Source organism: Egretta garzetta, unplaced genomic scaffold (assembly GCF_000687185.1).
Source record: "Egretta garzetta isolate BGI_Z169 unplaced genomic scaffold, ASM68718v1 scaffold22, whole genome shotgun sequence".
NCBI lineage: Eukaryota > Metazoa > Chordata > Aves > Pelecaniformes > Ardeidae > Egretta > Egretta garzetta.
The window spans coordinates 600,918-614,948 of record NW_009259102.1 but is presented as its reverse complement, the minus strand read 5'-3'; the positions used below and the strand labels follow the sequence as shown (position 1 = coordinate 614,948).

The following is a 14,031-nucleotide window of genomic DNA, read 5'->3' as shown; positions in this document are numbered from 1 at the left end:
TAGCAGTCTAAAAACGTAGGGTGCGGGGCTTTTGAAGGTTATGTTAGGAAGCGTTTCAACGTTCTGATACGTAGGTGTCAGTGGAGACTTTGAAGCACAAAAGGTGGTCAGTGTTTCAAAGCCTCCCCCCTAAGCCACCAGCCCAAAAGGTGGTGTGAGGTTACAGACAGTGCTGTGGGGGAAGCCCTGAAACGTGACGTACGTCTGACAGAAAAGATGCAAATTTATGTCTCAGTTTTACAATCCTCCACATACTGGTGATAACCCTGAGTGGAAACAGCTGGGCTGCCATTGCAGATGGACTCCGATCTTGTGCATGCCGTAGAAATATGGAGCGCTGCCGTATTTAAAGGGAACATGGTAAGAAAGGGGGTCTTTCCCTGGCCCTGTCCTCTTTGCCATGAAAACGGAACAAGCTGAAAGGCTGCAGGGGGTCTGCTGACAGCTGTGTCTCTCTGAATGTGAGCCAGCAGTGTGCCCAGGTGGCCAAGAAGGCCAACAGCATCCTGGCTTGTATCAGGAATGGTGTGGCCAGCAGGAGTAGGGAAGTGATCGTGCCCCTGTACTCGGTGCTGGTGAGGCCGCCCCTTGAATGCTGTGTTCAGTTTCAGGCCCCTCACTCCAAGAAGGGCATTGAGGGGCTGGAACATGTCCAGAGGAGAGCCACAAAGCTGGTGAGGGGTCTGGAGCACAAGTCTTACGAGGAGCAGCTGAGGGAACTGGGATTATTTAGTCTGGAGAAGAGGAGGCTGAGGGGAGACCTGATCGCCCTCTACAACTGCCTGACAGGAGGCTGTAGTGAGGGGGGGGGCGGGCTCATCTCCCTGGTAACAGATGACAGGATGAGGGGGAATGGTTTGAAGCTGTGCCAGGGCAGGTTTAGGCTAGACATTAGGAAGAAAATTCTTCACCAGAAGGGTTGTCAGGCTCTGGAATGGGCTGCCCAGGGAGGTAGTCAATTCCCCATCCCTGGAGGTATTTAAAAGAAGGATAGATGAGGTGCTTAGGGACATGGTTTAGTGGTGGGATGGCAGGGTTGGACTCGATGATCTCAAAGGTCTTTTCCAACCTAGACAATTCTATGATTCTATGATTCTGCTTGTGAAAGTAGAGGGGGAAAGGTACGAGTGTCGGTCCGGGACAGGATTAGTGTGTGCCAGGGGTTGTTACCATGAGGAGTTAACTTTTTTACCTTGAGGAGAGTTTGAGCAGTCATCCCTTGCATCTCAGCACAGGAGCAGTTTGTGCATCTCAGGCTTGTCTTAGAGCAGTTTGGATCCTCACTGCGGAAAGGATCCCTGCTAATTTTACCGCACTGCAGATGCTTTTCTGGGAGAACATACCCCGACCATGCATTTCCAGCAGTGGGAGGCAGGCATCGCAGCACCCAGAGTTGGGCCAGGTGGAATATGCCGCACCACTATTAACCTCTTTATCTAAGGTTATTTCCACTCATGCACACGAAGCAGAGCACTTCTTCACATATCCATCCCATTTACAACGAGCTCCTCTCCCGGGAACAGGCTGCATTTCCATTACTCTTCCTTTCGAGGCTGATGTGTTGCTAGTGGCTGCCAATATCAAGGTCTGCGTGCTTGCTGCCTCTCCCAGCTGAGCTCAAAGCACTGTAAAAGCTGATGCTCTTCACGAGCTGATTGACTTGGTTCTTTGGTGCCGGCTGGTCCATCCTGCCAGATGTCGCTCATGTGGATGGAGCAGCGTGACCACCTTGTGCTACACAAAATGCCACGCGTGGCCTAGCAAGTAGGACACTGAGTTTCTCCCAGCCAGTGGCAGGCTGTGCCACCACAAGAAAGTCACTTCAAATCTTCCTGTTTTATGGGCCAGATGAGCCCTTCCTTCTCCACCAAGGTGCTGCAGATGAAAGCGGACAGATGAGATACAAGCATGATTATCATCACTATGAATGGTAGCCCTTCCACAGATGTCATCCGTACACCTCATTGCTAGCCAGGGGGACCTCAGTCATCCCAGTCTAGTCTCTTTGCTGAATGTAAATCGTCCTCCTCCAGACTGTCATTTGCAAGCAACAGCTGCTAAGCAGATCATCCTGGAAACTCAAGTCCCCTCTTTATCTCGAGAAACTTTTAACTGTGCCCGTAGCTGCGTGCATGGCAAAGGCCAGAAAAGGAGGAGGCTGCTGAGGAGGGACAGGTTGGCACGGGGATGCTAGGAGGCCAGGAGCAGGGTGAGGACTGATCCTATGCCCGTGCCCAGCTCTCTCCTCTCCTCGATGACAATTTTGCTGTGCTTTGTCCCAGCAGCCTCAGGAAATCAGTCTCTCCTTACGCAACCAGGTTGCAAAGAGCAATCGCTGCAGCCGCCACTCCCTGCTAATATGTGCCCTGCAAACAAATCCAGGGCTTTTCCTGTTGGCTCTTACTCATGCCTTCCCCTCCTTTCCCCTCCTGGCTGCTTCCTCAGCGCGGTCCGTTTATTTTGCTTTGTTTTCAATGTCCTGGCTGTAGTACTTCCATCGCTGTTGGAAGAGGAGCATCACAGTTTTTTGCAGCTAACTCAGAAGTGACTGGGGTTCACTGGACATGAAACCAGCAGCCTCACTGGTCGGGGCAGGCGCAGCGGGAAGGTGATTAAGCCACGGAACTGCGGGTGCAGGCAGGGCTGGCAGCCTCCGCCACAGGCAGCCCTGCAGAACCAAGCGCTCCTCCAGCTGCTGCTGCCTTGCCTTGCCTTGCCGTCCCTTCCTCTTGCGCTCCCTGGCCATGCTTCTCATTTTACAGATACAGGCTCTGCTTGCAGCTGCTTGTGGTGGAGACCGGCCTTTGCATTTACCAGGCAGACACCTGAAGCATGGAGCAGAGGCATATCCAGATCAGTTTGCAATAGGTAGGTACAATAGGAAGATGCTGCTCCCATCTCCCATGGCTTCACAGCAGCCTGGGATCTCCCTTTTCCCTGACACCTGCTCCACCGGTCTGGCTTACAGAGGATTTGTATGCCCGTGCTTGTGCAGTATAGGGCTGCTGCTTGATAGCAGGGTCCTGAGCTGGTGCAAGTAGGCACAGGAGTCCAGTGATGTGCAGAGACTCCATCTGCCTCACGCACGCACAGTGGGCAGGTCCCAAATATTGCTCAGTGCCAAGGGAATTATAAAGGGAGTTACAGCTCTTGGCTGTTTCTGCAGGGCTGTAACGTCAACTGGGAGCCTTCAAGCCAGACCGAGCACAGAAGCCAGGCTGCACGGCCACCCCTGGATGAGCCGCGGAGGCAGCCAATTCCCCATGCAACGGACAGGTTTGCAGCACCCTCTGCAAAACCCAAAACCTCGCAGCAGGACCTCGTCCCAGTTCTGCCACTGCCTGTCAGCCCCAGGGGAAGAGGGGTGCAACCAGGCACTAAGGCCAGGCACAGGAGCCCAGGCAGGGCCAGCTCCTACCCCTGGGAGCAGGGTAGGGACAAAAACGCAGTCATTACTGCAGCTCTGCCCGGGGAGAGCCTGGGCACGTCTCACCCAGCATGGGGCATTTGGGGAATTCTGGTAAGGGGAGCAGCCTGCAAATACTCTTTTTCCACGCTGGAAAAAAGGGATGGCAAAACGGGAGGCTGTGTGGTATGACAAGAACAGAAACCTCAATAAAGCTGCAGTTCAGAAAGCACTTAAGTATATGGTCATGTCATACAACCATTAAGGGTACTTAGCTGCACCTATGCAGTTAAAAACAAGCTTAAGCATTTTTCTGGACTGCAGCCTTAGTCATTACAGGACTATAATAAATACGAAAAACTGTGCCTGCCCTGCAGACACTGGTGAGATGGCTGCTCAGTGCCTGGCACTGGATATTTGCTGTCAGCCGAACACAGAAGGTTGATAAAAGAGGTGGCTGCCCAGTCAGGTGTTGCTAGGCCAGATGTCTGGTTTGATTTTATTAAATCAAGCTTGGTTAATGATCTGGGGTAAAGGATAAACAGCTCATTAATTAATCTTTCTGATAATAAGCAGGGAGGTGCTGTAAGCACCTGTGGGAATAAATTACAGAAAGGAAGGATAATCATATTAAAGTGAAATTAAAGTTAGAAATGACAAGTCAGTGATTCCTGAGCAAAAATCCCAAAATGAATGTGCCCCTGGGGAGGGAGGTGTGAAGGCACGCTGTTGCCCTGGCTATTCCCACCCACACCGGGCGTGGGTTTCCTGCTTGGGAAGAAGCAGCACTGGCAGATTCCTAGGCATCAGCGGGGAGAGCAAAATTAAGATCAGCTGGCAGTGATGCAGCAACAGAGCCTGTGTGATTTTTGATTCATCCCTGTTTTGGTGCCAGCAAGGTTATGACTTCTCTCCAGCCGGCACCAGTGAGATAATGTTGCTGCCATTCCTGCATGTGCTGGCGTATGAAGCAAGCGGCTTCTGGCAGCTGGTGTCCACACGGGAGGAGGAGGAGAGATGTCTCATGGGCTGGAGGTGCTGGGCTCCAAAACGGCAGACAAATTAGGGAATATAAATTCAGCCAGGCAGGGGGAGCAGACCCTGGTCATGCCACCCAAGGATCGCACTGCACAGCACAACCGGGAAAGCCAACTCCTGCTGGCAGCCTTGGCTCCAGCATTTCTCTCCTGCTCAGGGTGTGATTTTGCAACCTAAATGTTCTGAAAGTATGGGGTGCTCCTGATTTCATCCCTGGCAGGACTATGTAAGCCAGACAGAAGCGGCTGCCGTGTATAAATACGGTGGCTGAGGATGCTTCTGAGAGGAGTTGCTGAGTGTGGCTCTGAGGATATATAAAAAAAATGGACTGAAGATAAGTAGAGCAGATATCCCACAGCACCAAAAAGCGTATGATGTACTTTTCGGGATGCCTGCGGGCTGGGCTCCCTCTGAGAAAATCCTGGACTTCATCAGTTCGGTTAGTGTAAATGCAGACGTGACACAGCAGGATAAACACACTGTACAGTCCAGAGAGCCCACTCCAACAGGTTTCTTATATTTCTGCTTTCCAGAAGCTACTGGGGTTTTCAAGGGTATTCACGAAAAGATGCAAAAGTAGTGAAGAGTGCAGACAGTCTGCCTGGGGATGCGTGACTCAGGCTACACCGACACTGGCACTTTGGAAACCGTCAAATGCTTAAGCACCGAGGATTAGAAGGAGTTGTGTCCCTCCACCCACATTTCCATGAAAATCCATAATTGGGCCTTAGGGCAATAGAGATAAAAGCTGAGCAGCAAAAGTGAAGGTGCAGGCTTGCACAAGAGCTCTCCTTTGCTGGTGCCAGACTCAGGCGCCCAGTCCGACCCGAAAAGGCTCAGGACCCTGTCACGCCTGAGGCGTGGTCAGGCGCACGGCCTCCCTCGGCCCTGTTCCCATCACCGCTGGGTGCCATTAGACCCAACAGCAGCTGCAGATATCCCCAGCGTTCAGAGTTGGGAGAAGGCCCTTCTGTGGAGTTTAATGAAATTCAAATCAAACCAAGGATCAGGCTCTATCTGAGGCATCCGTGGGCTAGAGCAGGAAATAACAGCCGGGGTGAATACCCGTCAAAGGACAACAAAGAGCACAACTGGATTTTCAACATTGTCCAACACCCCAAATATCTCCATCAGACTTAGGCGTCACTTAATCCAGAAAATCTTTGCTGTGAGAAAACCTTCACGGCTGACATTCCCCATCACAGGGGCTATCCCCACACCTCCCTCATGCACACGCGCGTGCACAGAGGGGCTGTGCCTGCTGGGCATGGGGAAGCAGCGCCTGCGCTCGTGCCAGCTTCAGGTGTCCCCGCTCTGCACCGAGGCATGGACGGAGCGCGAGCTGCAGGGGACAATCCAGATCAGCTGCCGCTGGTTAAAGTGACTACTCCTAATTTAAAAACAGAGAAAGGCTGTTGGTGGGAGGTTTAGTTCTGCCCTGCCCATGCAGGCACAGTGAGGCAGGCCGGCACCTTCAGGGCTGCAAAGCACTGGGTCAGAGCCATGGCAGCAATGCCCTGCTCTGCCCCACGGTAAGACCCCTCCCCGGGGCAGCGTGGCTCCGCACAGCAGCCACGCGGAGAAGCGATGGCCAGCACCTTGTCTCAGCTGCCTTGGAGGAGCTATAATCGGGCTGCACATCCTCACAGCGCCCACGTGCAACCAGCCTCCCGGACAGGTGCATTTGGGCCAAAAGTGAGTGCCGTGCAGTCTGCAGGCATGCACCCTGTGGGAGCAGGGCAAACAGGACTCCCAGCAGACAACCTGATGGGTCTTGTGGGGAAAGTCAAGAGCCTCCCCTAGGCAACAAAGCTGCTGGCCCTCTGCAGACTGACGGGGAGCTGCGCTGGCCCCTCTCATGAACTAGCGTGTGGCTGATGTGGCAAAACCCAGGGCCAGCCTCCAAGAGCAATGCTCAGATCCTGTGTGGCATCCTGTTGTTCCATGCTGGGACTACAGGGCTCCTCGGTCCCCCCGCACTCAGAGACAGAGCTGGATGCTGGGGCAGCAGCCAAGGCTTTTTCCTAGACGTGCCAGGAGCTCCAGCTCCTCTGCCACCTCTGCCTAGATGTGGTGGGCAGATGGGATGGATCCTGCCGTCGCTCTCCGTTACTGCCCGCGCCGATGCATTGCTACAGCTGGGTTGCTTTGAGTCGCTTCTGCTGCCAGCACTACACGTGGATGCTGCTCGCTCCAGTGCCGGGCTGCTGCCCTAAGCATTACAGGTCAGATCCTCTAGAGATGGGCTTGAGCTTGGCCTGTTTGCAGACCACGGCCACATGTAATTAATGTCCATAGCAAGGCCTGCAGTACTGACGTCATCTATAAAGACGGGGAAGCTAAAGCACAGGCACTGAGTCATCTGCCCAGCCGCGCACTGGAGATGGAGAGATACAGTCTAGGCTGGAGCTGGGATTTTCCAGCTCCTCTCCCAGGCTGTACTGCTGCCAGGCCATGACTCCCAAGCAGAGCTTGCACTCAGTGGCCGCTGGGGTTCTCAGACGTGTGGTGGGGGTGCCTGAAGATGCAGGAGGAAAGTCCCACCACCGGGTGGTGCCTCAAAGGCTCCCCTGCAAGAAACCCTGGGAGAGCCACACGTAGGGGATCACCAGGACCATAAAAGCAGCAAATAACTGCAACCAGGGAGAAATAAAACATATCTGCAATGGGTAAAAAAACCCAGAGTCTTGGGACGCAGCGAGTTTGGGCTTTCAGGCTTACCATTTCGCTTTTGTAAGTGCATGCGGAGCCTCCCCCAGCGTGGCTCTGCAGACTGGCAGCCAGGGTGGGCTCTAAGCTGCTTGGTCTTCGCAAAGTTTCTAGAAAGTGGCAGGATTTCAGGTTCCCTCCTGCTCATTAGTCACTGCATCAGCAGCACTGCCCACCAGATCAGTTTGGGAGACTGATGCAACCAGATGGGAAGTCCTGCAACTGCATATCCGCTGCTGAAGACAACACCTATTAGGAAAGAGGAATGAAAAAAAAACCCACCACCACACAAACCTCAAAGGAAGCCATCTGCGTCAGAAGTCTTGTTTCGCGATGTTCAGGCTTGTCTGGAGAGATCCAGGTCAGACCTGGCGTATTCCCGTTTGCTGGGAGGAGGTAGCCGGGCAGCAGCCGCCCTCGCCCAGGGATGGAAACAGTGGCGGGTGTGAGCAAAGGCTTTCAGCTCTGCATCGTTTTCCATAGCCACACAACCCTGAATCTGTCTGCTGGGGGTCCCAGCAACCTGTGCTTTGCCTGCTGGTGCAGCTCCTGACTCAGACCAGCCTGGCAGCCCCACGACAGAGGACCTGCCCCCTCTGTTCCCTGTTCATGGAGATTTTTGGCGGGGGATTGGACCCCGCATCCCTGCTGAGCAATACACTGGTCCCACACCAGTGCAGACAAGACAGGCGTCCAACGGGAGGCTCCTCTCCATTCCCCCCAAAAGCAGTGCTTGCACCTAGGCACTCTTTGCAAACAGGCTCCCCGGGGAACTGCTAGGCTGCAATTACAGCAGGTTGCATCAGCCCCCAGGTGTCAGCCCATTGCTTGCAGTTTTGGGGTGGGTAGCAGCAAAGCAGCAGCCCAAGGGCAGATGCCAAAACACCCTCTGCCTGCAGCCCCGACAGCTGGTCCCAGAGAGGCCAAAAGAAGGACACCAGGGCTGGGCTGGGTCCTCCTGGGCTGAAAGGGGACCCTGAGGAGCTTTGCTACCTTGAGTAAAACAGTCCTTTGAGGGTCCTTTTCTGAGGAATTGTTGCTCTGGCCTTGGTGAAAACGGTCTGACATTCAGCTGTTGTTTTTTTCCTAGAACAGGCTATTGCCAATGCTTTTCCTTCAAAGTGTCCTCTGGGAGGAAGGAGTGCTTTTACCACACGAGCAAAGTGCACGTTGCTCCAGCTTGGCCAAAAGAGTCAGATGAAGATGACTCTGTTTCCCTGCCAACCCTGTGGTGTTTCAGCCAGGATTTGATGCAGTCTGACTGATATGTCCAAACAAAATGCTCCTGTGAGCCGGGCGCGTTCATGGACTCTGCCTTCGATCTCCCAGTAAGGCAGGGATGCTCTTGGGAGCCTAAAACTCCTGCCGGTGTCCTGCCGCTCTCTACAGCTTCCCCTTCCCACCCCGCTGCCTCGGTCTGTCCATGCCAGAGCTGAGCTGTGGGGGCCAGTGCTGCCTTCCCAGCAGCCACTCCGACGGGAGGCGAGTGGACGGGCAGGCGGGGGACGATGCTATGCATGTTTTAAAATAAACAGAGCTGCTGCTTCCCAGGAGGGTGGCCTTGATTGCACAGCCTCTCCAAATGCAGGGGGTGTTTTAGGTAGACTTCAGCAGTGACCAGAGGTTTAATTTCTTTTGTAGGATGAGTGGCTCAAAAAATGCAGCTTGATGGGGACAAAGACTTTTTAAATGAGGCACTGAGTTATTTTTTTAAATGCATCACCTCCACTGCTTTGTTACTAACAACAGGTCCAGGAGCTCAGTTAACAGCTTGAGGAGGAGCTTTGTCAGGCAAAACTCAGGAGCTATTTTACAGCCTGCAGCATGACTGTTGCTTTGACATGTCACTCATGTTCGTAAGGAGCACCGACAAACTTTTCACTTGTGGGAGGGACCACGCCAAAGCCCCTCAAAATGGGCAGCCACTGCATTCATCAAGATGCATCCCAGCCCTGATCCAAGCTTGGAGGATGGACCTCCTTGCTTCCAGCAGTGGGGTGTCTGGGGGAAAAGAATCCTCTGAAGGTCTTGGGCAGGTAACAGGCATTTAGGGTCCCACAGCCTTCCCATGCCAGCGCTGTCCTTTGTCAGGAAAAGAAAAAAACAGAGTCCGAGTGGTCTCTGCTACCACTGTCAGTTTTTACCTGGTAATTGCTGCTTTAGGGTGAAGGGCCTTAAAAATGTGTGTATAGTGGGTTCAGCCTGAGGCTTGGTCCGCCCGGTCTCATGAAGAGGGCACTGGAGGGGGGTCAGTACTGTCCTGGCTGAGGGGGGTCTTAAACCGCGTCCTGGTCTGCTGTGCTCACGGCCAGGGTGCTGACAATAGCCAGGGCAAGCAGGTGTTGAGGGGACAGGGATTTGGGTGAAAAGCAGGTTCACCTAAGGAGGTTCAAAGTGGGAAGTGAAAATCACTGTCACCTGGGGACAGCACACTTGGCTGGGGCCAGCACATGTTCTTTTAACAAACTGGAGGTTGTTAAAGGGAAAATGGGAAAGCAGTGCTGCACTTCTCCAGCCTGGGTCCTTCCCACGGGCTGCAATCCTCCACAAACTGCTCCAACGTGGGTCCCTCCCTCCCACGGGGTGCAGTCCCTCAGGCACAGACAGCTCCAGCGTGGGTCCCCCGCGGGGTCACCAGCCCGGCCAGCAAACCTGCGGGGCCCCACCCGGCCCCACCATGGGCTGCACCAGGGGCTGCAGGGGAATCTCTGCTCCGGTGCCTGGAGCTCCTCCTGCCCTCCTGCTGCACCGGCCTGGGGGGCTGCAGGGCTGCTCCTCTCACATCCTCTCACTCCTCTCTTCAGCTGCAATTGCTCTTGCACAGAAACTTTCCCCCCTTCTTAACTATGTTATCCCCAAGGTGCTACCACCATTGCTGATGGGCTCAGCCTTGGCCAGCGGCGGATCCGTCTTGGAGCCGGCCGGCATTGGCTCTGTTGGATGTAGGGGAAGCTCCTGGCAGCTTCTCACAGGAGCCGTCCCTGCAGCTCCTTCCACCCTGTTACCAAAACCTGGCCATGCAAACCCAATACAGCCAGCTGAGTGAAGGGTGTATGAACCTTTCCTTTCACTCTGGCTAAGGAGGAGTTTGCTGAGTGCAGCGGTGGTGTTGACCTGCCAAAAAGGCCATTCTGCAAACGTCTTACCCATCCCACTCAAGTACTTTGGTGGTACCACATTTGAAGTGCTTTTGCGTGTCTGACAAATCCCTGAGCCATCCACTGAGCCTGGCGTTCAGATCCTGTCCTCCTTCATTAAAAGCATGTTGCAGGCTATTTCTGGAGTGTGCAGTGGCAGTAAAAATCTGCCAGAAATGCAGCAGCATGATGGTTATGCTCCTGCCCTGCTTCTGTTGGCAAGTTTGTGAGTGCTGGTGCAGGAAGGCTAATGAAGCTCATGCTTGCAAGTTGTCTGGGGGAAAAAGTACCAGCAGGATATTCACGCATCAGGGGAGTGTTGATAGATCAGTGCCTCCTCCCAAACACACCTTTCTGCTAAAGGCTAAGGTCTGTGTTTTGCAGCACCCTGTCCTTGCAGTATTGCCAGTGTAAGGCATAAGGTCAAGCACTCTCATTCCCACAAGCAAAGCCAAGCCGCTGAACTTCGCACCAGATTGCCTCGTTTGCTGTGGGCTGTTTTAATCAATCAGGGGGCAAATGAACAGAAATTTTTTGGGGGGTGGGGAGGAAAGGCAGATGAAACACAGCTGGAGTTTACAACCTGCACCTTCACGCAAGCAGACTTTGCAAGCCTTCTATAGCAAAATGTATGTTCCAAGGATATGAACAGGTGGGTGGCGTTCCTCTTTTGAGGCTGTTCCTTTGTGGAATGCCTCGGGCAGACCCAAAACTTGAATTTATGCTTCCTGTGCTATTTAGGGGTTCTTGTGCATGCCAAGAAAAGACCAGTTTGTTGCTACTCATTAAAAGTGTATTTTCCATAGAGAAAAGCAGTTTTTCAGGAAAGAGCGGAAGCTGTTTCTGTTTCTTTTCTGTCTTTTTTCATCTTTAATAGATGCGTGGTTTCAATACCACAGCCCAAGCAGATCCACTGCCAGTCCCAGTCAATGTAGGGTACCCTCCTGTGAGACTCAAAGTGAAAGAAAAAGGCAGGAACTGTTGGCACTGGAAGAGCCAAACTGGTTAACTCTGTATTTCCCTTTGAGGTGCAGGCTACATTTCTGAGCCAGGTGTCAAACAGCAATAGCAAGCAATGAGATCTCAGCCAAGAGGAGGAGAGGAAGAACTCACAGCTGTTAGGCTTTTACAGGTTATCATGGCCAGACAAAATTAATCTTCAACGAGCGCAAGAGTTGGCTCTGTCTATCCCAGAACTATTTGTAATTACCACCGAAAATCTGCAGAGAGCAGGGAACCTACCGGAAGACTCAAAACGTGTACCATGGCACCTGCACAGCAATAGTGACAGGCTGTGCTACAGCAGCCCGATTTTCTCCTGTTATGAGGTAATAGGTGATGCTATCACGCAGCAGCAGGACCCTTGGCACATCCCCTGGCACTGCCAAGGCTTTTTACACTTCCTCCTAGGTGGTTCTCCACTGCATGATTTAAATGCGATCACTAGAAGGTGGGTGCAGACTTTGTTGGATGATTGCATCCGGTGCCGATGGTTTGTGGCCACATTGCAGAGATACTTCAAGCAAGGTTTAGGATTGTTTCTCTGTCAGTCTGGTCCCACTTGGTATTTTTATTATTGACCTGGATGCTGGGCTGTGGCATGTGCTTCTGACCTCTGCAGGTGACATTGAACTGGGAGGCACCACCCTGGAGCACAGGAGTAGGATTGAAAATGATCTTGGCAAACTGGAAAAGTGGTTTGCAAAATAAAAAGGATTACTCTGAAAAAGGACAGGCGCAAATACTTATTTGTGCAAACAATTCTTTTGCATCCCTGCAGCATGTCTGGGAAGCTTCTTTCCCTTCTGATGGCCAACAAGCTGCTCCTGAGCACACAGAGTAGAAAAGGAAAGAGCTAAAACCCCACCCTCATCAGGACATGAAAAAATGGTATCTCATACGGTTTATATGTGCTGGCTGGAGATGGCCCGGAGGTGGTCTGGGGCAGGGGGTCAGGGGGATGAGGGTCTCCATTGGGGATGCTCAGCCATGAAAAGGGAAAACATGAGAATGCCTTTGGATGTCAAGTCCTTAGGTGCTGGGTGGCCCTGAGACCATCAGACTCCAGAGAGGTGGCCTTGGAGATGCTTAGACTTGGAGGTAAGCACCGGGGAGGGGAAGAGCAGAGATGTTTCCCTTCTCCCCACCTCCTTATCTCTCCTCCTTCCTTTTCCTTCCCCTTGTTTCTGTGCCATTAAAATTAAGATAAACAGGAACAAAAACACCCCAGGGGACCATGAGCAGATATGGTAAAGAGGAGGAACATAGCAAACACAGATTATTTTGGAAGGCATGGGGTGCCTGCCACCCTCCTTCCCACAGAGATCAGCGTGCTGGGGGAGACTGTGGGATCAGGGTGCTCTTCCCACCATGCCGCACAGGGACACTGAGGCTTTGAAGTATAGCAGGCTCCTGGGTGCTGCAGAAAACAACAGTGGAAAAATGTGTTTACAGCTGCTTTTAAGGACAGGGTGGCACATCCAAACCGGGGCTTGTGTGCACTGGACATGGTAGCCAGCCACTGCCAGTGGTTGTGGGAGGGATGGAGCTGCAGACCAGGAGCGTGGCTTAGGCTTTAGTCTTCATCTGGGGCCCTGCTGCCAGCAGAAGAAAGGCTTTTCCCCCAGAGCAAGCCCCCCTGCAACCCATGCTTTGGTGTGGGTTGTCCGTGACCGCCTGGCAAAGGCAGCTCATGCCCAAGGTCTGCATGGAAACTGACGGGGGACGCGGGTTTTGCCCAGGCACGCACCGCGAGCCCACAGCAGGGCTGGCAGGAGCCTCGTGAGCCCTGGTCCACCTCTCCGGGCTGCGTTACTGCCCTGAAGCGCAGCCGCTTTGAGTGGGGACTTGCAGCTGCTGATACCACATGTAAAAAAGGCCTGGCTGGACATGGTTTCTGGGTCTTGTGGGGAAAGAAAAGCAGAAGTAGGATAAAGGTAGGGGGGAAAGGACAAAAAAGCTGTATGAGAAGTTACAGAGATGAGGAGAAATGTACAGCTGCAGCTGCACGCAGCAGAGAGAAAGCCAAACTATGCCTTGGGCATCCCCTCCTTGGCTGCAACTGGCCCCCACGGTCCCCTGGGGCTGCACCCTCTATTTTCCTTCCCCGCAGCACACCTCCTGTGTGGGCAGTTTCTAATTCCCGGCACCATCACTCCTTGGCTGCTGCAAAGGTCCCCAGCGGGACCAGCCATGTGCTGGGAGCAGCTCTGCATCCCGAAAGGCAGCCCCACGTGGGAACCGCAGGGCATCCCTGGGCAGAGATGGGAGCCAGTGGCCCCAGATGGTTTTGCTTTTGGTTCCCAAAGCCAGCTCAGGCCCTGGAGCATACACGGAGCTGACAAATTTCATTGAGAGTGGCAAGTTTTAACCCCCTCAAGTGCCCAGCACATCTCAGCAGAGGACTCCAAATATTTAAGAGATGCATTCAGGGCACAAGCCTGCCAGTATTTTCTGAGATGCCAGCCAGCAATTGCTCCCCAACTGCATGGTCTTGTATAAATCCAGCGACAAGGATTTAACCCAAGCGGCTGCGTGGCATGGGTGGGATGTGCTCTCAGCTGGCTGCTTTCTTGAAAACTCATCCCTGGGACTTCCAATTTTGCAAACCACTCTGCTAGAAAAAGGATCTGCTCAGGAGCATGCACAGCAGAAGCACATGCCTGAGACCCATTCAGCTGTAAAATAATAGAGATCTGCAGAACTTGATTTTACTCATACAAAGCCTTGTTATCTTGTGCC

The 14,031-nt window shown here is 53.2% G+C and overlaps 1 long non-coding RNA gene across 1 annotated transcript in view; it reads right to left on the bottom strand.

Moving 5' to 3' along the window:
* Positions 1-1,040: 1,040 nt before the first annotated feature.
* Positions 1,041-14,031, bottom strand: part of LOC118451921 — a 16,839-nt gene continuing 3,848 nt past the window's right edge. Inside the window, exon 3 of the long non-coding RNA XR_004841506.1 lies at positions 1,041-7,402. This is a non-coding gene — a long non-coding RNA (uncharacterized LOC118451921). The remainder of the gene's footprint in view (positions 7,403-14,031) is intronic.